This window comes from Erpetoichthys calabaricus, chromosome 10 (genome assembly GCF_900747795.2).
Source record: "Erpetoichthys calabaricus chromosome 10, fErpCal1.3, whole genome shotgun sequence".
Classification (NCBI taxonomy): domain Eukaryota; kingdom Metazoa; phylum Chordata; class Cladistia; order Polypteriformes; family Polypteridae; genus Erpetoichthys; species Erpetoichthys calabaricus.
Genome location: NC_041403.2, coordinates 50,660,236 through 50,681,833, shown reverse-complemented (window position 1 = coordinate 50,681,833; position 21,598 = coordinate 50,660,236). Strand labels below are relative to the sequence as shown.

The 21,598-nt window shown below is 44.1% G+C and overlaps 1 protein-coding gene across 2 annotated transcripts in view; it reads left to right on the top strand.

The window, feature by feature from the left end:
* st6galnac5a (ST6 (alpha-N-acetyl-neuraminyl-2,3-beta-galactosyl-1,3)-N-acetylgalactosaminide alpha-2,6-sialyltransferase 5a) overlaps positions 1–21,598 on the top strand; it is a 259,090-nt gene that overhangs the window by 171,515 nt on the left and 65,977 nt on the right. The window lies entirely within an intron of this gene.

The window sequence follows — 21,598 nt, the reverse complement described above, 5'->3', positions numbered from 1 at the left end:
GATTTGCTGCGATCTCGGACATCTGGCAATATTATTTTGAGAACTGTATTTTGTGATACTACCCAGGGCAACATATTACTGTTGATGAGCACCTGTTTCCAACCAAGATCCGTTGTCCTTTCTTGCAATACATCTCAACCGAGCCTGCAAATTTGGCATAAAGTTTGGATTGTGGGAGATCTGGAGACAAAGTACAGGTTTACAGGTAGTAAAAATTTTACACTGGGTGTGACAGACTCAAATGTGTGTTTTTATTATATTATGGTAATAATAATAATAATAGCAGCTCACTACTCGAAATGAGAAACACCTGGACTTGAACCTGTAGCCTTTTGGTTTTAATACAGCAATTCTTACCTCTGCACCATCCAAGAAGACGTGTCAACATTCTGTCCATTGACGTTTGAGCTTGGGTTTTTAACTCATTGAATGCAACATATAACTAGAACGTTTTTTTGGTTATATTCTTGAATAAAAGTGCATGTGTTTATTTGATATTTGGATTAAAGTCTTCACACATTATACACTTCACGTAATTATTACAATAACATGGAAAAGGTTTCTGCTTTAGTTATGTGTTCAACATTTTTTTGCCTCACATTTCCTATCATCTAACATTTACCCAGATCGTTATAGAAACTTCCATATAAAGAGACTTGACTTGAACTGGGAGAACTTCAGCTGCATTGGTGGGGGATGGGATAGCAGGTTGCTTGCTGCCTGTGCTGATTGACACATTTGCAAAACAAATACGCTGGTGCAGAGGTGCGAAAGAATTTAAACTGGCCCGGCATTATGACTTTTTTCGTACGCTTCAGGGATTCTAGTGTTAAAAACTGTAAACTAAACTCCAGCATGATCAGGTATGTAGAAGCTTTAAGTTCTATATTACACTGTTAACTTAGGTATTTTTATAATTAAACATGTGTTGCCTGTTCATTTTTTATTACAAAATTGCATACTGTAGGGTTAGTTTTCAGTGACCATGCAAAAATAACTAAAATTCACTTTAAAAAAAAAAAAAATTAACCAATAAAATACAGTATGTACAGAAAGTATTTGTCATTAATACGGCATTGAAGAATGCTTCTCATAATTGCAAACATAATATTGTATAATTTCTTCTTTAATATACTGTACTGAAGCAAGGCTTAATTTTTTTTTAAATGAAAGTAGTTTTTACCATTTGTCAAACAAAACATATATACTGTATATTCTCACATATTGCTTCAATTAAACATTGCTTAACTATAAATACACATCCACTTATGTTTTAATTATATTTAATCATTAATTTCATTGCAGCTTTATTTGCTAAAATATACTTTAACTATATTTATGCAGGTGTTTACTTTTTTGCAGTGTATCAGCAAATTCGTAAGGTGTAATTATTAAAAAGGATTTCCATTTTAATTATGCAGTACTTGATTCTCCCAAAACCTTTACTGTATGGCACACACAATCACAATAAAAATCCTTAAAAAATATTCATGAGATGTTTATAAAGAAGGTGCAAGGCTAATATGCTTGACAAGTTTACAAGTAAAATAGACAAGTCTTCTGTTTACTAAACAGCAATTTCAAATTCTTTCTCTTTGTTATTGAAAATGTGAGCTGCTGAAATTAACACAAGCTCGCTCACTGTCAGATCTCAGACGAGCTGTGTCCCCTTTAATTAAAGGACCAAATAAAAAGGTCTAAATTCATTAAAGTAGCTTTTCTTGCTGTTTGTCTAACAACTCAAGACAACTCCCCGATTTCTTTTTCTTAGTTTATTATTACACTTTATGTATTGTAAAAGCTAACATTCCTATCTCTGTTCTTTCTGGTGAAGTCTGCCGTACTGGTCTCTGTTAACAGGCATTCAACAGTAAAGAAAACAAGACACCTGCACCTGAACTACCGTAATACAGTACAATCCCTCTTAATCGGCCACCTCGGGACTGGACCCATGGCCAGTTGCTGTTTTGGCCGGTTAATCCGATGCATACCTATTTTCATGTAGAAAAATATTTCTAAGGTATATACTGTACCTCTTAGATGTTCCTGAAGAAACCATATCCACAAGGCTTCATCCACGATTTCGCACAAGAGTTTTTTTTTTTTTTTTGTACAACGACTGGACAGTGTGGTGTAGCGGGTCCACAGCTCAAGTCAAAAAGGCCACTTTTTAAATAAATAATCGCCGCACTAGCGGCTTAGCGAGTATGTGTGGCCGATTGGTTCCCGGGAAATTCGTGATGCGGGCGATCCTAGCTTAAGTGCACAGGTGAGGAGTAGTCCGCATCCGTAATTGTTTCCGGGAACTGCTAATTGCCACATCTGATCCATGTCCCCGTGATAAATAGAAGCGTGAGGCATCTAGGGGGAGAACAGGAAAGAACGGGAGGTTAATGGAGAAGGAAGCAGATACAAGAAAGCCGGTGCAGGAGAGCGAGCGAACGAGAGCAGATTCGATGGAGCAAAGGCAGGCAGCTGGGTGGTGAACCCCTACAGATGAGTGTTTGGCTGACACTCGGTGGGGCTGAAGAAAGCAGTCTCTCCAGCTGAGCGGTCATGGAGCTGGAGTGACCGGTATTGAAAACGACTGGCCGTTGAAAGGCAGCGGCAGTCGTGGAGGCTATGAGCTGGTTTAGCCCCAGCTATCGGAGGGCTACCGGAGCAGTGTGGAAGGCAGCTGCACCTGCAGGTAGGGTGACTCCCCTGTTGCGAAGCCCGATGGGAGAAGCAGGGGAGCTGCCAGGTAGAAAGAAGAAGGCACCGTGAAAAATTCATAAAGAAATATATAAATGGAAATCACTGAAAGTAGGAGCCCTCTCACCTTCCAGGAAAGAAGGAAGTGCATACATATAATATAATGAAGAACTCAAGATTAAAAAAATTATTTTTTATTTTATTTAATTTTATTTTAACTGGCCGGTTAATGCGAGGCCAGTTAAGAGGGATTCTATTGTACATTTAAAGGAGCACATTGTACATCTGGCTTTCACTGTCATGGTTTTTGATTTCAAGAGGTTAACTATCATATAGCGATACACATACAACTAATTGTCCAATGACAAAAGCATCATAAGAAATGTTTACTAGAAGAACCTGAAATAAGCACACACAATTATAAATTGCATAGATTTCATACTTCCAGTTCTCTCTGTAAAATAACCAGACGTATTGTCCTGTGCCTTCCCAACCATCTTCTTGTCCAGCTATGCCTTTTTCTTTTCTTAGTAGTTTTAGAACATAGTGTGGCAAGGGTCTGTAATGCCACTCTTGTCTTTACTGACACTTCTAGCCATACTGTTTTTTGAATGGGTAAAGATTTATTGCAAAGTGTTAATGGGTTAGAACTGTCTGTTGGAACCATGCGCACATATAACCTGAGCAAACATGCTTGTACAGTTTAAGCACATACATAACTGTCATCCCTATCTTACAGTGTGAGTTGCTGCATGATCATGATTTCTAAAAATTGCACAGTGTATGCTCAGCCTTGGAAGTCTGGTGGCTATGTAGTTCACTCTGGAAGAATAGCTGAATTTAGTCTTTATGTGCCTAGTACCTTTCTAAGACTTACCCAGCCTTGGGGCATGGAGCATTATTCTAATGATAAATCTCAGAAACAAATAGACTCGTAACTGAAAATGCTCCACACAGACATGTAGAGAATCTGAGACAGTTACCAAACCAAACATAAGATTTGAAACAAGTTTCATGATGCATCGTACAGCTATCAGTTAGTTCGGTCGGTTAGTCAGTTGGTCGGTCGGTCTGTCTTTCTGTTTGCTTTGGCTTAAAAAAAAAACCAACATGAAATAATGAAGATTAATTCATCTGCTACATTATATACACAGTTAATTTCCTCCATCAGCTCCTTCCTGTGTGGGGACTGAATTTGCACACATCCTTGATGAGCTCATTACAACAGTTATTCATATCTGAAAAGACCGATGGCTTTTTCACAATGATAACCTTTGGTGTCTGTTCCCAGGACATGTATAAGAAATTTCACAAATGAGAAGAGACCATTTGTTAGCTAATAGCTAAGCTGTCCCAATATCTCACTCTGATTTTTCTTGAAGGTTGTCAAGGATTCTGCTTCAACTACATGCTTTGGTAGTTTGTTCCAGAGTTCCACAACTATTTGCAAAGGATGTGCTTCCTGGCTCCAGTTTTAAATGCACTTCCCCGTAATTTCCATTGTTGTCCTTGAGTATGTGATTCAGCCTTAAGATAAAAGAATTCTGCTGGATCTACTTTATCAATGCCTTTGAGGATGTTGAAAACCTGGATTAGGTCCCTTTGGGTTTAATTCTCTGAGCCAGTTGGAGTAAGACATGTCCTTAAGTTCTAGATGCACTTGGTTATACTTTGTATGATGGAATATGTTGGAAATTTTACAAAATAAACTGTAAAAGTGACTAATGTCTAAAGATGAAGTCTATGTCTTCCCATAATCCCGGACTAGGAGTACGTTCCCAATGTGAGCAGAGTATGTAGGCGTGATGCCAAGAGTGGCCTCAGTCTCTGTGAATTGACAGATCCTTTGAGATGCCCTGAGATTGCCTTGACAATGTAATAATCAGAATGCGTTATGTGTCTTATTAAGCTATTTTTTTCATATCACAGAAAGACCAATAATTTTAAAGCTACCACTAAAGATCAGGTCACCAAAGACAGAAAAAAAAGCATGTCTCACCCTGGAGAGAGCTATAATCTTAGTGGAATCGTTTCAAACCTGCTTTGCATGTAGACAAACTGGGTGTAAGCTGCCATTGTCCCAAACCTTATTTATATTACTTGACTGCAATGAAGTGGAAAGATTTATTTTTTACCTCTAACACACTGTTATGTGCATTTTCTGCTGTGAAAAGTTTGTGATTAATTTTGAATAATAAACCACCTTACAGATATGTAATTTACAGGGCTGAGTGGAAGACTGAAATAACCATTAGCCTTCAAGAGTGAAAACAATGAGCTGCCAAAAGGAAGTGTAATTATTTGTATTATAAAAACATGAAAACTAGAGCAGATGCTGATCAATGCAGGTTTCTTATGAATTCCTGGCCTCTTGAGCTGTGGTGCCATTTGGATTTCTGTCAGAGAGAGTCCCCATGTAGATTTCGTTTCTTTAATCAATGCAATTTGACTATATTGATAGATTAAATATTTCAGTTATTCATACAGTTATTTTATACCCATGATCAGTGAACAAAGTGAGGAATAGTGAAGCATACTGGTTGGCATTGCTGCCGCCCATCACAGAGGACCTGGGTTCAATTCCTGCCCCAGGCGGTCTCTGCATGAAGTTTCCCGGTATTTCTTGTGTCCATTTTGGCATTCTATATCCCAGAGATTTGCATGCTGGGTTAATTGACAACTCACAGGTGGTCCAGTGTGAGCATGTCCTGCAATAAACGGACATCCCTTCTGGGTTGGTAATGCCAGGATTGGCACCAACTTGCCATTGCCATCTGTAAATGTATGAATGGTTGATGAACAAAAAAGCAAAATATTTTTGTTATCCATATGGTGGAACTCTGCCTTGTTGCAGGGCACTTACAAACTGATCATCACAAGCGAAGAACTCTTACGAAGAAGCTAATTACAATTTCTGTGTTACAAAAACCAGAAAGCAAATATCAGTTAGACTGAAATTCACCAAATAAGAATTTTCAAATACTTTTTAAAAGTTGGAAGTTCCATGGAAGTGAGCAAATCATTCCACCAGCTATGACCCCAACAACCAGAGAGTCTGGAAAGAGATTTGACATGCACACATTGATGGCACCACCAGACGCCATTCATCATCAGACCTGAGTGAAGGAGCATAGGACCACACAAATGTCTCCATATATAGGTGCAAACCCATTGACTACTTTGTGCACAGGCATAAAGGATGTGAACTTTAATACTGTACATGTCTAGCAGGAAGCCAAAGAAGTGATGTAAAAAAAAAAAGGGGGAGTGAAACCTTAGCTGGTTGAACACCAGAGATTTCGAAGCATTTTTGATTATCTGCAATGGTTTGGTGTCGCATGCTAGTACTCCTGTCAGCCTGCAGCTGCAATAGTCCGGCCATGATAAGACCAAAGCCTGGATCAAGAGTTGGAATGCATATTCTGTTAAATACGGTCTGATTTTTGCGGATGTTGTACAGAGTGAATCTGCAAGACTGAAAGACAGCTGCAACATGGTCAGTGAGGTACAGTTGATCGGTCACCACCGCAAGGTTGCTTACGGATTTTGTTGGTATTGGTAATAATAGGCCAAGCTGAACAGAGATAGGGTGCTGAATAGATGGACAAGCTGTGATAACAATAATGTCAGTCTTTGCCTAGTTTGAGGTAGAGATTGTGTTTCCTTCATCTAGGTTGAAAAAGTAGCAAGACTTGCAGAGATTCTAGCTGGTACTGTGTGGTTGACTGTAGGATCTGCCCAAGAGGTAAGACGCAAACAGAAGGGCAATCCCAGTGATCCCATGGTCAGGATATGCTGGTTGACAGTGTCAAAGGCAGAGGAGAGAATCAGCAGTAAGAGAGCAGATGACATGTTGGTAGTTCTAGGTACCTGTAATGTGCCAATGTTTCAGTAAGTAGCACTATCCGTGTGGAAGGGCCCCTCTTGAAGCCTGACTCATTAGAATCAAGCAGTCTGTTCTTCCTTTGATTTGAAGGGCAAGATAGCAATAAGCAGTTTGATTTAATCTTCTTAAACGACCTACCCTTTTTGTAGCTTGAATTTGATGTTTCAAGCAGCTACTTAAAAAGTATGTTGAATTAATCCATAGGCCTCACTTTAGAAGTCAGTGCAACTATTTGTTGTTAGTCACCTTTCAGAACCATCTCTTGTTTTTTCCTAATTAAATTTTCATCACTTTCACATAGCCTACTTTTATCAAACTACTACTTTCTTCCACTTACGTACTCCATGGCCATTTTATCAGGTCCACCTGCTTATTTATGCAAATATCCTGCTCCTTCAAACAGCCAAACTTGGGGTTGCAACTTGATCTATACAGTATGCAGACATTGCTTGAAGGTTTATTTGCTGTTTGACCGAACTTCAGAATTATCAAGGTGTACTAGCTAAGTGACATTGACCTGGCTATGAATTTAGTTGAAAAATATGTCAGCTCCATCATCTCATTAACAGCTGCCCTGCTGAGATTTTCACATTACAGTGTCTACAGTCCACAGAGATGTGTGTGATAATCAGAAAATATCAAGTGAGCAGCAGTTCTGTGGGGGAAAAAAAAAACACCTTGTTATGGAAAGAGGTCATAAGGGAATGACCAGATTTATTCATGCTAAAAGAAAGGCCACACACACTCCGATAACAGCTTTTTATAATGATGGCATGCAGAACTCCATTTCTAAATGTACAGTGCATCGGACCATGAAGTGGACTGGCTACAGTAGCACAAGACCATGCCAGGTTTCACTACTGTCAGATAAGAAGAGGAAGATAAGGCTACAGGCACAAATGGTCACCAAAATGAGATGACTGAAATTTGGGAAAATGTGACTTGGTCAAATGAATCTTAATGTTTGCAGTGACATACAGCGGAGCATCATTTGAATGCCACAGCTCACCTAAGTATTCTTGCTAATGTTGTATATCCCTTTAAGACCACCATCTTGTGTCTCTTCAAATGGGTAATTCCAGCAGTATATTGCGTCATGTTTGAAAGCATCATCTGCAGGTGGTCCCATGAAGGTGACAGTGACTTAAGTTACTTCCATGCTCTGTATAGTTTGTAGTTCTCAGTCTAGCAGAGCACCTTTGTGATGATGGTGTGGAACATCAATGTGAAACAGAGAAGTTTCAAGAGCTGCATGATGCTTTCCAGTCAACTTGTACAGAAATGTTTCCGGCACCTTAATGAAGAATTCAGGTGGCCACACAAACAAGGAGCGTCTAATCTGTACTTGACAGTAATTCCTAAGAAAATGGCCTGTAATTGTAAATCCACTTTATTAAGATACAGGCTGCCCCAATTGTCACTTGTCTGTTTCTGACCTACAGAATAGCCATCTACTGGATGTTCTTTGGGGGTTGCCAGTTTTTGACATGATTGTTCTTGCGGATACCATATTTGTGGCTGGCCCTGATACACATATCACTGGTGTCAGCAACCACATTGTGCTGAAAGCCACTTAAATCTTTCAGCTGACCCATTCTTCCCTGGCTTACACACCCAAACAGTCTGTTTGTTCCTGCCTTTCTATATGAATCACCTAATTAAATGACCATTCTGTGTCTGGAAATATTTGTAAAATTCAGTATAGTGTCATGAGAAGGAACTAACAGTGGGAAGGTTGAAGCACACGAAATTAATTTATTTTGTTCATTTGTTTTTGCAAACCCATGTATTCCACTGTAATGTGACAGTGCAGTTAAAGCCTGCCACGGCCAAATAAAGTTTAAAGCAGAAATTCACCCTGGATGAGATGCCAGTTTGTCACAGGACATACTCTGTTACAATGGGTCATAACCTGCATGTGCACTGCCACCTATGTCATAAATTAGTACCTGAAATTTTGTACTGTTGTGAAGTGGAAGTGTCTAGAAGCAGTACCAGCTAGGCCATGAAGTAGTAGACCATGCAAACTCACAGAGTGGGGTCGCCGAGTGCTGAAACCCATCGTGTGTAAAAACAAACAAACAAAAAAAATCTCCTGTCCTCTGTTGCATCACTCACAACAGAGATCCAAACTGTCTCTGGAAGCAACATCAGCTTAAGAACTGTGCGTTGGGAGCTTCATGAAATAGATTTCAGTGGCCAAGCAGCTGCACACAAGCCTTAAATCACTATGTACAATGCCAAGCGTTGGAGTCTGGAGCTTCACTCTCTGGTAGTCAGTTGGATAAATCTGATTTTGGTGGATGCCAGGTGAGCTCTACCTTATGGACTGCACATTGCTTACTGTAAATTGTGGTAGAGGAGGGACAGTGGTCTAAAGTTGTTTTGCAGGGTTTAGGCTGGGCCCCTTGGTTCCAGTGAAAGGTACTGTTAATACTACATGATAGGAAAATTTTTAAGTAATTTTTGGGATCAGCATTCCAAAATCCACAAAATACACCCAGAAGTGTTCAAGAAGCAAAATCTTTATTGTCCAGTGACATAGTGTTGTTTTTCCTCTAAGTATTTCTAACAGGGGAGGACATGCAAACTCCATACAGACCAAGATCAGATGTGGGACTTAAACCCAGTTTCCCTGTGAAAAGGCCAGTAATATGTCCACTATATTAGGATATAGTCCACACTTTCACTTTCCTTCAAATTTTCCTAAAATCTCAGTCATTTGAGGGTTTCATGGTGGCACATGTGGTCATTGTCGGGTCAAGTTGAGGAGTATGCACCACACAACAAAACACCTCAGTATCCCTCAGTAACAGAATAGCATCCATTACAATCATCTAACACCTCACTGTCATCTTCACTGTCAGGTCTGGTTCCTGCCTTGCACTTGATGCGGTCAGGGTGACTCCCACAACCTTGAACTGCAGTAAGTTAAAACTATGTGAGACGGAGTAAGTTAATAGACTACCAGTACTCTATTTCATGGAAATATGGAAACAAAGCCCTGTTGTGCTATTTGTGAATAAAAGCTAAAATTAAAAAAAAAGCAGGTGATTGTTACATAATTTATGACAGTTATTAGTAAATGGAAATCAGAGCCACTTGAACTTACTGAGACTCGGATCACAAATGGAGGACATTGTACTCATGCTGTGTTCTGCAAAGTCACACTAATGCTCAAGTCATGGACATTTTGCCACACAGACATCCTCAAGCATTTCCTCTGCATATTTTAAAACCGCTGCCTAGGCCTAAACTATTAAGGATTGTTTTCCCTACACTTTTCATCATTTGTTGTCAAAAAAAAAAACAACAACCATTTGCACTTGTGAATAATTAAACAAACAAATGCTTTTGAAGATATTCTTCAGATCCCCTTTGTATTGACCTTTCTTTTCTAGCAGCAGCTAATTGCTCACCTTTGGTTCTGTGTGTGGAAAAAAAAAGAAATGATGATTAAAGTGTGATAAAAGGCATTCTCCCGCTGTGTGTGCTTTTAAAAACCTTCAATGGTACACCAGTTAATCTTGCTACTTTCATCTATTTGAAACTTTTGTGATGGCTAGATGAATAGATAGGAGGTTTGTGGTCAAAGGTTGTATAGGGTAGTGTCATAGCCCAGCAATGTCCTAGAGGAAGAATGGCATGGCTGATGTGGCCTGGATACTTGAAAACATCTGAAGGTGTAGATACCCTAGAAGGAAGGAGAAAATGCAAACCTGGGAGGAACTGGACATTGTATCCCCAGGGTGCTTGAGTGCGGGTAATCTGACATCTGTTTGTTTTGGAAATATAATGAGGCAATGGAAGGTCTAAGAGAGTTTTAAAGACTTGTGTTTCCTCCTATCAGCCAACAAGTTCAGACTGGAAGGATGTGACATAAGTGGATTTTCAGTTGGAGAACTGTCTTGGAAAATATCGCCTTTATAAAGGTCCTGTCACATTTTGGGATTTTTCTAGCAATTTTCAGGCATAGCTTTCATTTATATAACTTTAGTGAATCAGAGGCACCCGTTGGTATACTTCCCTGAAGCCAGTCACCTAATGTGATGGAGGCAGTTGATGTGGTCCGTGAACCAGGTACATAATGTTGTATTTGCACCTACTCACTCCAGCTAGTCCATAGCATCCATCCATCCATTTTCCAACCCGCTGAATCCGAACACAGGGTCACGGGGATCTGCTGGAGCCATTCCCAGCCAACACAGGGCACAAGGCAGGAAACAATCCTGGGCAGGGTGCCAACCCACCACAGGACACACACAAACACACCCACACACCAAGCACACACTAGGGCCAATTTAGAATCACCAATCCACCTAACCTGCATGTCTTTGGACTGTGGGAGGAAACCGGAGCACCCGGAGGAAACCCACGCAGACACGGGGAGAACATGCAAACTCCACGCAGGGAGGACCCGGGAATCGAACCCAGGTCCCCAGATCTCCCAACTGCGAGGCAGCAGCACTACCCACTGCGCCACCGCGCCGCCCCTTAGTCCATAGCATTCTCCAACAAAATCATACAGTATTGATTTTTGTCTTTACAGTGCTTGAGAGCTGACAGCCAATGAATGCTCATCCATAAGTACAATGCATCTAATGCAGCAGAAAGGAATAAGGAATTTGGGTGTTTTGGACCTCACAAACAGAAATGAAGCTCAACTGTCTGATGTCTTGTGTTTTATATACCATGGTTTAATGGAAGAAAAAGGTTTGAGATTTTGTCTGAACTAGCCATACCTGTTTACCCATTCATTCAGCAACAGCTTCATCTAGTAGCTCACTATTGGCTGTCATAAAAAGGGGTAAGCACAACTGTGCTGAAAGATAGGCACTGAACTAATAAATGTGACATGGGCAGCAATTTCCACTCCTGTAAACTGACACGGTCAGACAACAAGATTGGTAACTGCAGAAGGCAAGTCTGACATATTTAAAGACTAGAGGTCACGTAATGCGACCTCGGCTTAACGAATAAGTTCAATATTTTCCAAGTCAAATTTATTTCCTCGCAATCATGTGTAAAAGGCGCTATATAGCGCCCGACCCGGCACAGACTCACGCAGAGGCACGTACTTTAATAAAAGGTACTTTATTTTCTTCTTCAGCCGTGGGGCACGCCTTCCCCGTGTCCCACAGGCCCAACACAGTCCCAAAAGTACTTCCAACACAATAACTCACACTTTTCTCCACCTCAGCACCACCACCACTCCTCCTCAGGCTTAGTCCTCTTCCTCCCGACTCTGGCTCTCTCGAGTGGTGGTGGCTGGCCTTTTTATACCCCACCCGGATGTAGTCCAGGTGCTTGGTCACCTGGGCCTAATTGCATTTCCGGGTGGGGCTGAGGAATTGACCAGCCGGGCTGGTAAGTCCACGCAGCTCCCCCTGGCGGCCATCCGAGCCCCCAACCAGGCTGTGGAGGACTCCATCTCCCATGGAGCCATGCGCTGGTCTGGGGAATCATTGGCCGCCAGGGAGGCTGCCACCAAGCGTCCCGGGGGAGGTACTGAGCTGCCCATGGTGGCTCCCCTGAAATAGATGCAGCAGGGGCGTCCCTGCCGGGCATGGGACCCGGCTGTCCTTCACATGGCCCCTCCCTCAGATGAGGCTTCTGGGGCTCAGAGCGGGCTATGGGGCAGGCGTTTCCTGCCTGCTTTCACGCCCGCAAGGGTCGAACTGGAGGGGGTCGGGCGTGCTATAACTGCGGCCGTGGTGGCCACGTCTGGAGGTGTTGTCCAGTGAGGACGTCCGAGTGGCAGGGACGTCGGGGCAGCACCCCCAGACCTGTGGCTTATATTTTCACAGGCCGCAGGAGCGAAGCCAAGACTGCTGACTCCCTATCCTGGAGAGGACCGGCCCTCGCGGGGCAGCCCGATGAGCCCCAGAAGCCTCATCTGAGGGAGGGGCCATGTGAAGGACAGCCGGGTCCCATGCCCGCCAGGGAGGCTGCCACCAAGCGTCCCGGGGGAGGTACTGAGCTGCCCATGGTGGCTCCCCTGGAATAGATGCAGCAGGGGCGTCCCTGCCGGGCATGGGACCCGGCTGTCCTTCACATGGCCCCTCCCTCAGATGAGGCTTCTGGGGCTCATCGGGCTGCCCCGCGAGGGCCGGTCCTCTCCAGGATAGGGAGTCGGCAGTCTTGGCTTCGCTCCTGCAGCCTGTGAAAATATAAGCAACAGGTCTGGGGGTGCTGCCCCGATGTCCCTGCCACTCGGACGTCCTCACTGGACAACACCTCCAGACGTGGCCACCACGGCCGCAGTTATAGCACGCCCGACCCCCTCCAGTTCGACCCTTGCGGGCGTGAAAGCAAGCAGGAAACGCCTGCCCCATAGCCCGCTCTGAGGAGGGTTTGTGACACTTCCGCCCCTCTGCAGCATAGCCCTCCCGCTGCGTTAACCCAACGGGCTCATGCTGCACCTTGTTAGGAGTCCCCAACCTCTTTGTCCGGGTCCTTCTCTTTCTTTGGGGTGCACTGATGGTCTGAGTCCCCTTATGGGAAGAAGGGAGACCCCGTGCCGTCTGCACCCCTTTAGACGGCCGTAAGACAGGCGCGGGCAATCGGGGCGGAGTTGTTTGGCAGCTGATATTCACCAGCTGCCTCCCCGCACGCTCTTCTGCCACGCCGTCTGTCATCACGGCAACGTCTTGTGTTGAGGACGGAGTGGCTTGGCAAGCAGTACTAATCACCACTGCCGCCGCTGCGCACCGCCCTCCTTCCTGTTCGACCCAGGCTTCACCTACCTGAGTCGCTGCGTCCTGCAGGCTGGAGGGTGACGACCCACCTGTCCGAAGCCATTCAACCAGGGCTCCGCACGGGCCGCCGAGCTTCTTCTCAAGCCCCTCCTTTGACTCCTGCAGGACCTTAAACACATTGAATAAGGACTGCAGGGCGAGGACAACTGATTGCACCTCCCCTGTAGCCCAGGAAAAGTTAATAGTATCGGTCGGCGGTGGACTAGGGCTCCCCTTGTCCCCTTCCGCCGACCGCGAGCCATCAAGGCCCTGCGGCATCTCCGCAGGCCCGTTTGGGCATTTCGGAGGCTCAGGGAGAAGATCTGTCAGCCCCGCCTGCAACCTTTCTTCGGCGGGCAACTGATACACGCCCTCCCCCCCTTCACCTGTATCCGAAAGGAGGTCGGACTCCTTGAGCGGTGACACCACGCTGGGAAGCTCGTCCGGGCTCTCCTCCCCCAGTCGATCCAGCAGGGCGAAGGGAAGACACGGCTCTGCCTCGGCCTCCGCTGAGCGGCCTCCACCATCCCTCCATGGACAGATCTCGTCCGGCCAGAACCGGGTGCTGTGTGGCTCGCCACCTAGGAGGCAGGCTGACGCGAATGCGGAAAACCCTTCCCGCAGCCCTTCCCCTTTGGGCCTGTCACCTACCTCCGGCTGCAACCCGGTCTGCTGGAGGGCATGGCAGTGTCTGGCGGCTGTCTTCTGTGACCGCCCGGCTTTCTTCTTCTCCATCCCGCGGTGTCTTTTAGGAGCTCTCAGTTGCTCCCTCTGTGCTGCGCGTGCCGGCTTGCGGCCGCTGCCGCGTGTGCGCGCTTCGCGGCTTTCACGCTGTGCTGTGCGTGCTTGCTTACAGCTGCCGGCTCCCGCCGCGTGTGCGCGCTTTGGTTGCGCTGTGCTGTCCTCTCCGGGCCGTGCCTGCTTGTAGCTGCAACGGGAGCGCGCTCTCCGTACAACTACGTCGAGCACGTGCCTCGCGCTGTTAAAGGTTGCTATGCCGGGTCTCTGCACAAAATTATTTTGCAGGTTCCGGTCCAAATGGACGGACCGGGATCCTGCCGACTACGCCAGTTGTAAAAGGCGCTATATAGCGCCCGACCCGGCACAGACTCACGCAGAGGCACGTACTTTAATAAAAGGTACTTTATTTTCTTCTTCAGCCGTGGGGCACGCCTTCCCTGTGTCCCACAGGCCCAACACAGTCCCAAAAGTACTTCCAACACAATAACTCACACTTTTCTCCACCTCAGCACCACCACCACTCCTCCTCAGGCTTAGTCCTCTTCCTCCCGACTCTGGCTCTCTCGAGTGGTGGTGGCTGGCCTTTTTATACCCCACCCGGATGTAGTCCAGGTGCTTGGTCACCTGGGCCTAATTGCATTTCCGGGTGGGGCTGAGGAATTGACCAGCCGGGCTGGTAAGTCCACGCAGCTCCCCCTGGCGGCCATCCGAGCCCCCAACCAGGCTGTGGAGGACTCCATCTCCCATGGAGCCATGCGCTGGTCTGGGGAATCATTGGCCGCCAGGGAGGCTGCCACCAAGCGTCCCGGGGGAGGTACTGAGCTGCCCATGGTGGCTCCCCTGGAATAGATGCAGCAGGGGCGTCCCTGCCGGGCATGGGACCCGGCTGTCCTTCACACATGTTATATATTAATTTGCCACATAAAATTGTGTTCTAAACTGAAGCAATTTTTATACATTTTTAAAAAATGCTTTGTCTGTTCTTGCAGTTTTTAATAGGGTTCTATGGAACCCAGCATCCATACTTGGTAGAAAAACTCTTAAACCTGTCTAATTTGAAGTGACAAAGGTTTTGATTAAAGAAAATGTACCTGCTTTGTTTATGAGGCATCCTTGCAATAACAGAAGGAAACTAGAAGTAATCATTTTATCACAGATCCTTGGTCTCATTTTCTTCAGGTAAAATTATGTTACTTACTCGTTTATGTGCTTCCAGTGGCCGTGGAGTTATGACAACACACCACTGCAACCATGGACCTCCACCCCCAATTTCGTCTGTGTAGTTATTTTACCCAGGCCACAAAGCGAGATGTTCAGTGAGTGACAGTAATGAAAAGAACACATAGAAGTTTCATTATATTTGGTACACATAACAACACATCTGACCTGAACTGATTACACTGCATTGTAACTTTAATAAAGGACTTAGATTTTTGAAGGAGCCAAGCTACCTTTTGCCATGTTATGTCTTGTGCACACACGATCAAAAAAAAAAAAAAATTGTCAGGAAAAGGCATAGTGTACAAAAAAGCAGATTGAAACATCACAAACCAATTATCATTTTTTTTTAATAATGATGAGCCGCTATTGCAGCTGATATCGTAATATTAGCAGCTACAGTTGTCAAGTCCGACATACCCAAAGACTGGAATGTTTTAGTGTGAATAAATTCATTGACCCTGATGGCAATCAATCTGCAAATATGTGCTGGCTCATTGCAGATTGTGGTGCTGCAAGGCAGGAATGACAGTCCACACACTACCTATGTTAAAACATCCATACTGAACTTATTAAACTTCACCCTGATAACACATAGGTGGGGTTGGCATTGTTATATTACCCCTGTAGTGTGTGTGTGTGTGTGTGTCTGTGTGTCTTTGTCTTTGCCCTGCAGTTGACAGGTGCCGTTTCTGTGGATTGTTCTTACCTTGCGTGCGATGCTTGCTGGGATAGGCTCCAGCTAGACCACAATCCTGCCCTGAACAAGCAGGTGAGGAAGATGGATGGATGTTTATAGGCTTGAAGTGGGTCAGCATGTACTGATACACAGTATCGGCTTCCTCCCATTCATGCACTGGATGTATACCTGTAATGTCTGTTCAGTTCTTGTCACTCCATTTCCTGCTACACAAGCTCAGTATTCTCTCTCACTGAAGCACACTCATGCTTTATCAATCCAGCTGGACTAGGCAGTATCTTATATATATATATATATATATTTATAAATATATGTATATATTTTTTCCATTATTATTGTCTAGCTGTGTACAGAGCCGAGAAAGTAAGGGTTCCAAGGAATAAGACAAACAGGGAAGTTGGCAAAGACGTAAAGTTCACAACTTGTCTCCTTTTAAAAAGACTGTATCTTACAGCAGTGGCTTGCTTTTTGCTTTCCCTTCCTTCTTAAAATAACACGGATGCACTATTTTGCAATGTGTGTAATGTCAACAGGGATCAATACTCATAACATTTTTGGCAGAGGAATAGACATATTTGGTAAGTTTTAAGGTTTTTTCTATCACATATGGGACACAGAGCTTTGTAGAGCCCCACTAGAGGGAACCCTAGCCTGTTAATGCTGTTGGAAGTTAAATCCTGTGCTGAAGCTATAAGGGTTAGGTTTAGGGGTGTGGGTTGTCCCCCAAGAATCGAGGCTACTTGCCCATCACCGCCAGGGATTCACCTCTGCCATATAAAGGTGAGGGCAACACATAGTTCCTTGTGGTTCATCTGAATGCGCTCATGGTGTGGTGAGTTCTCTCCATGGAGCTTCTTGTTATTACAGAACATTTTTGTATTAATAAACCTTTTATTTCCACCTCCACATTTCTGCTTTTTGAAGATGGTTTAGTTCTATTGGCTTTACTGAGCTGTGACCTTAGACACACACTAGTGCAGTTTGCAGCGGAGTGTGAAGCATGGGATGAGGATCGGCATCCCCAAGGCGAGAAAATTAGGAATAGGGTGCTGCTTCAAGTGGAGGACTTTAAGTATCTTGAGATCTTGTTCACAAGTCAGGGATGAAGGGAGCAGGAGATCGAAAGGCAGATTAGAGCAGCATCTGCTGTTGGACGAGTGTCATACAGGTCAGTTGTGCTGAAAGAGGGAGCTGAGCCAAATGTAAACCAGTCGATTTCCATTCCCACCCTCAACTATGGTCACAAGCTTTGAGTTGTAACTGAAAGAACTAGATTATGGAAAGAAAAAGCATAAATGAGGTTCTTTCACAGGGGGTGTCTGGGTTCAGCCTTAGAGATGAAGGTGAGAAGTGCAGACATTTGGGAGGAGGTCAAAATAGAGGAATGGCTTTCTGCATTGTTGGGAACTAGATGAGGCAGTTTGGTCATCGGATTAGGATGGACACCTCCCTGCAGAGGTGTTCTGTGCATGTCCTACTGGGAGGAGACCTTGGGGCAGATCCAGGACATGCTGGACAGATTATATCTCTTGGTTAGCCTGGGAATACCTCGGTATTCACCTGGGGGAAGTGGCAGGAAAAAGAAATTACTGAGCATCACTGCTTAGACTGTCATACCCACGACAAGGACCCGAATAAGCAACAGAATATGGATGATGGGAAATCTTTTATTTATAAAGATTCTACATAGCTCTTTGTGTCTAGCTGAGGTTTTGATGGTGTTTTCCCCCCTCTACTTTTGGAACTGTTTTGGACTTAATGTGCTTTGGGAACATCGAACACATAACATTCTGTCTTCAAAGAAGATGTCTATTCAACATTCCACCAGGCTTTTATAAAGACATTCTAAACAAATTTTGTTAATTCTATTTTTAAAACATGTGCACACGCTATACGGACATTGACTGAGCACTGGGTTCAAACCCAGGACCCTTACCTACACGTATTCATAATTTGCTGTTATTCTTTTGAAGCTCTAGATCGTGGTCTCATAATTCAAAAGACTTTTTATAAGTTGTTTATATATTTGAATCAAAGGCTTAAATGTATTTCTGAAAAATCACACTAAATGTCCAGAGGCCATACAAATATCTGCAATTATTCAGCCATCCATTTTGTAATTTACTTATCTAGTCCTCTGTCAGAGTGGGTGCAGAGTAGTCACACACACGCACACTAACATTGGGCCAGTTTGGAGTAGCCTGTTATTCTCAAGTGCAGATCTCTGAGGAAGCAGTATATAATTTAAAACCAAAACTAGATCCTGTGAAATCTGATAGCTGCCCATCATGTCACAAGGCATTCACATTACAGAATATAACTACATTGTATATGAAACATCCATCCATTTCCCAACCCGCTGAATCTGAACACAGGGTCACGGGGGTCTGCTGGAGCCAATCCCAGCCAACACAGGGCACAAGACAGGAACCAATCCCGGGCAGGGTGCCAACCCACCGCAGGACACACACAAACACACCCACACACCAAGCACACACCAGGGCCAATTTAGAATCGCCAATCCACCTAACCTGCATGTCTTTGGACTGTGGGAGGAAACCAGAGCGCCCGGAGGAAACCCACGCAGACACGGGGAGAACATGCAAACTCCACGCAGGGAGGACCCGGGAAGCGAACCCAAGTCCCCAGGTCTCTCAACTGCGAGGCAGCAGCGCTACCCACTGCACCACCGTGCCGCCCTATAGATAGATAGATAGATAGATACACATACATATACACTATATGAAACATGCTTAATGGAAATTATATTCTAAAGTGTATTGTGAGCTTTCCATGATAGGCACACGATAAAATTAAGACTTGGACACTGTCGCAAGATAATTAGTATGATTTATTTGAATGATTTTGGCAACAGATCCTTAAAAAGTGACTCCATGCAGTACACATGCAAAGTCCTGTGACCGCTTAACTGTTTTAATTCTCCTCACATTTTTTTCAGCCTTTGCCAGTTACATGGCATATTACAGTGTGTGTGTCAGCACTGATCATGTAGCCAAACAAAATGAGGATCTCTTTAAAACCCTGGTTTATGATTAGTTTACAGAAGCTTATCATTGAAGCTCGATGCACAGTCCATCAACAAAGTGGCCTACTGCCAGATGGCAGCCTGTTCAGCTGTGGCCTGCTTGAGAATTCCATAAGAGACACCATCATCCTTACAAGTAGTGAAGTTTAGAACATTTCAGTTTGTATTCTATTGACAGAGTCACAGTTTAGACAAAGATAGTTATGCATTGGTAATGAAGTACAAGAGCAGAAATATGTGTGGACAGCCCTGTGGATTGATCCTACTTAAATAAGCCATTGTTCTTTATTTAGGTGAGATTCATTCAAGGTGACACCTCCCCAAAGTTCTTTTCCCGAACTGGTATAACAAAACTTCCAGGCACGTATACTACTGATCAGAGCACCAGGATTGTCCATTCATTTAGTCAGTCTTTCTGCTTTTTATTTAGCAAGGTTCACAGGCTGAGGCTGCTGCCTCATACCTCCACAGTCCTGGGTTATCATCCTAACTCCAGCACTGGCTGTGTGTACTTCTTATGTTTTCTGTTTGTCTGCATGGGTTGTTCTTGTGTTTTCTTCCCACCTCACAAAGATGTGCATTTTAGGTTAACTGGTGGCTATAGGTTGGCTCCATAATATTATATGAGCCATTGTGCCTCAACAGGATACGCTGGTAAGAAGGTGGATGGATTGATGCATGAACCTTTCAGCATTACTTTTTAACAATGTTGTGTAATGTTATTTCAACTTACATTAAATGTACAGTGCATCCGGAAAGTATTCACAGCGCATCACTTTTTCCACATTTTGTTATGTTACAGCCTTATTCCAAAATGGATTAAATTCATTTTTTTCCCACAGAATTCTACACACAACACCCCATAATGACAATGTGAAAAAAGTTTACTTGAGATTTTTGCAAATTTATTAAAAATAAAAAATTGAGAAAGCACATGTACATAAGTATTCACAGCCTTTGCCATGAAGCTCAAAATTGAACTCAGGTGCATCCTGTTTCCCCTGATCATCCTTGAGATGTTTCTGCAGCTTAATTGGAGTCCACCTGTGGTAAATTCAGTTGATTGGACATGATTTGGAAAGGCACACACCTGTCTATATAAGGTCCCACAGTTGACAGTTCATGTCAGAGCACAAACCAAGCATGAAGTCAAAGGAATTGTCTGTAGACCTCTGAGACAGGATTGTCTCGAGGCACAAATCTGGGGAAGGTTACAGAAAAATTTCTGCTGCTTTGAAGGTCCCAATGAGCATAGTGGCCTCCATCATCCGTAAGTGGAAGAAGTTTGAAACCACCAGGACTCTTCCTAGAGCTGGCCGGCCATCGAAACTGAGTGATCGGGGGAGAAGGGCCTTAGTCAGGGAGGTGACCAAGAACCCGATGGTCACTCTGTCAGAGCTCCAGAGGTCCTCTGTTGAGAGAGGAGAACCTTCCAGAAGGACAACCATCTCTGCAGCAATCCACCAATCAGGCCTGTATGGTAGAGTGGCCAGACAGAAGCCACTCCTTAGTAAAAGGCACATGGCAGCCTGCCTGGAGTTTGCCAAAAGGCATCTGAAGAACTCTCAGACCATGAGAAAGAAAATTCTCTGGTCTGATGAGACAAAGATTGAACTCTTTGGTGTGAATGCCAGATGTCATGTTTGGAGGAAACCAGGCACCGCTCATCACCAGGCCAATACCATCCCTACAGTGAAGCATGGTGGTGGCAGCATCATGCTATGGGGATGTTTTTCAGCGGCAGGGACTGGGAGACTAGTCAGGATAAAGGGAAAGATGACTGCAGCGATGTACAGAGACATCCTGGATGAAAACCTGCTCCAGAGCGCTCTTGATCTCAGACTGGGGTGACGGTTCATCTTTCAGCAGGACAACGACCCTAAGCACACAGCTAAGATATCAAAGGAGTGGCTTCAGGACAACTCTGTGAATGTCCTTGAGTGCCCCAGCCAGAGCCCAGACTTGAATCTGATTGAACATCTCTGGAGAGATCTTAAAATTGCTGTGCACCGACACTTCCCATCCAACCTGATGGAGCTTGAGAGATGCTGCAAAGAGGAATGGGCGAAACTGGCCAAGGATAGGTGTGCCAGGCTTGTGGCATCATACTCAAAAAGACTTGAGGCTGTAATTGCTGCCAAAGGTGCATTGACAAGTATTGAGCAAAGGCTGTGAATACTTATGTACATGTGATTTCTTAGTTTTTTTATTTTTAATAAATTTGCAAAAACCTCAAGTAAACTTTTTTCACATTGTCATTATGGGGTGTTGTGTAGAATTCTGAGGAAAAAAATGAATTTAATCTATTTTGGAATAAGGCTGTAACATAACAAAATGTGGAAAAAGTGATGCGCTGTGAGTACTTTCTGGATGCACTGTATGTAGTGTAAACAAAAAACAAAAGTGTGATAACAGGGTTGGAGACCAGTCGGGACCCAAATTAATGCTGGGCAAATAACGAAAGTAAGTCCAAATAAAAATAAGAGACATTGTCGCTCTTCAGAGCCTCTCCGAAAATAAGGGTTCAAGAAAGCTTGCCATAGTGGAGTTTCATGTTCTCCTGAATTGGTTCAAGA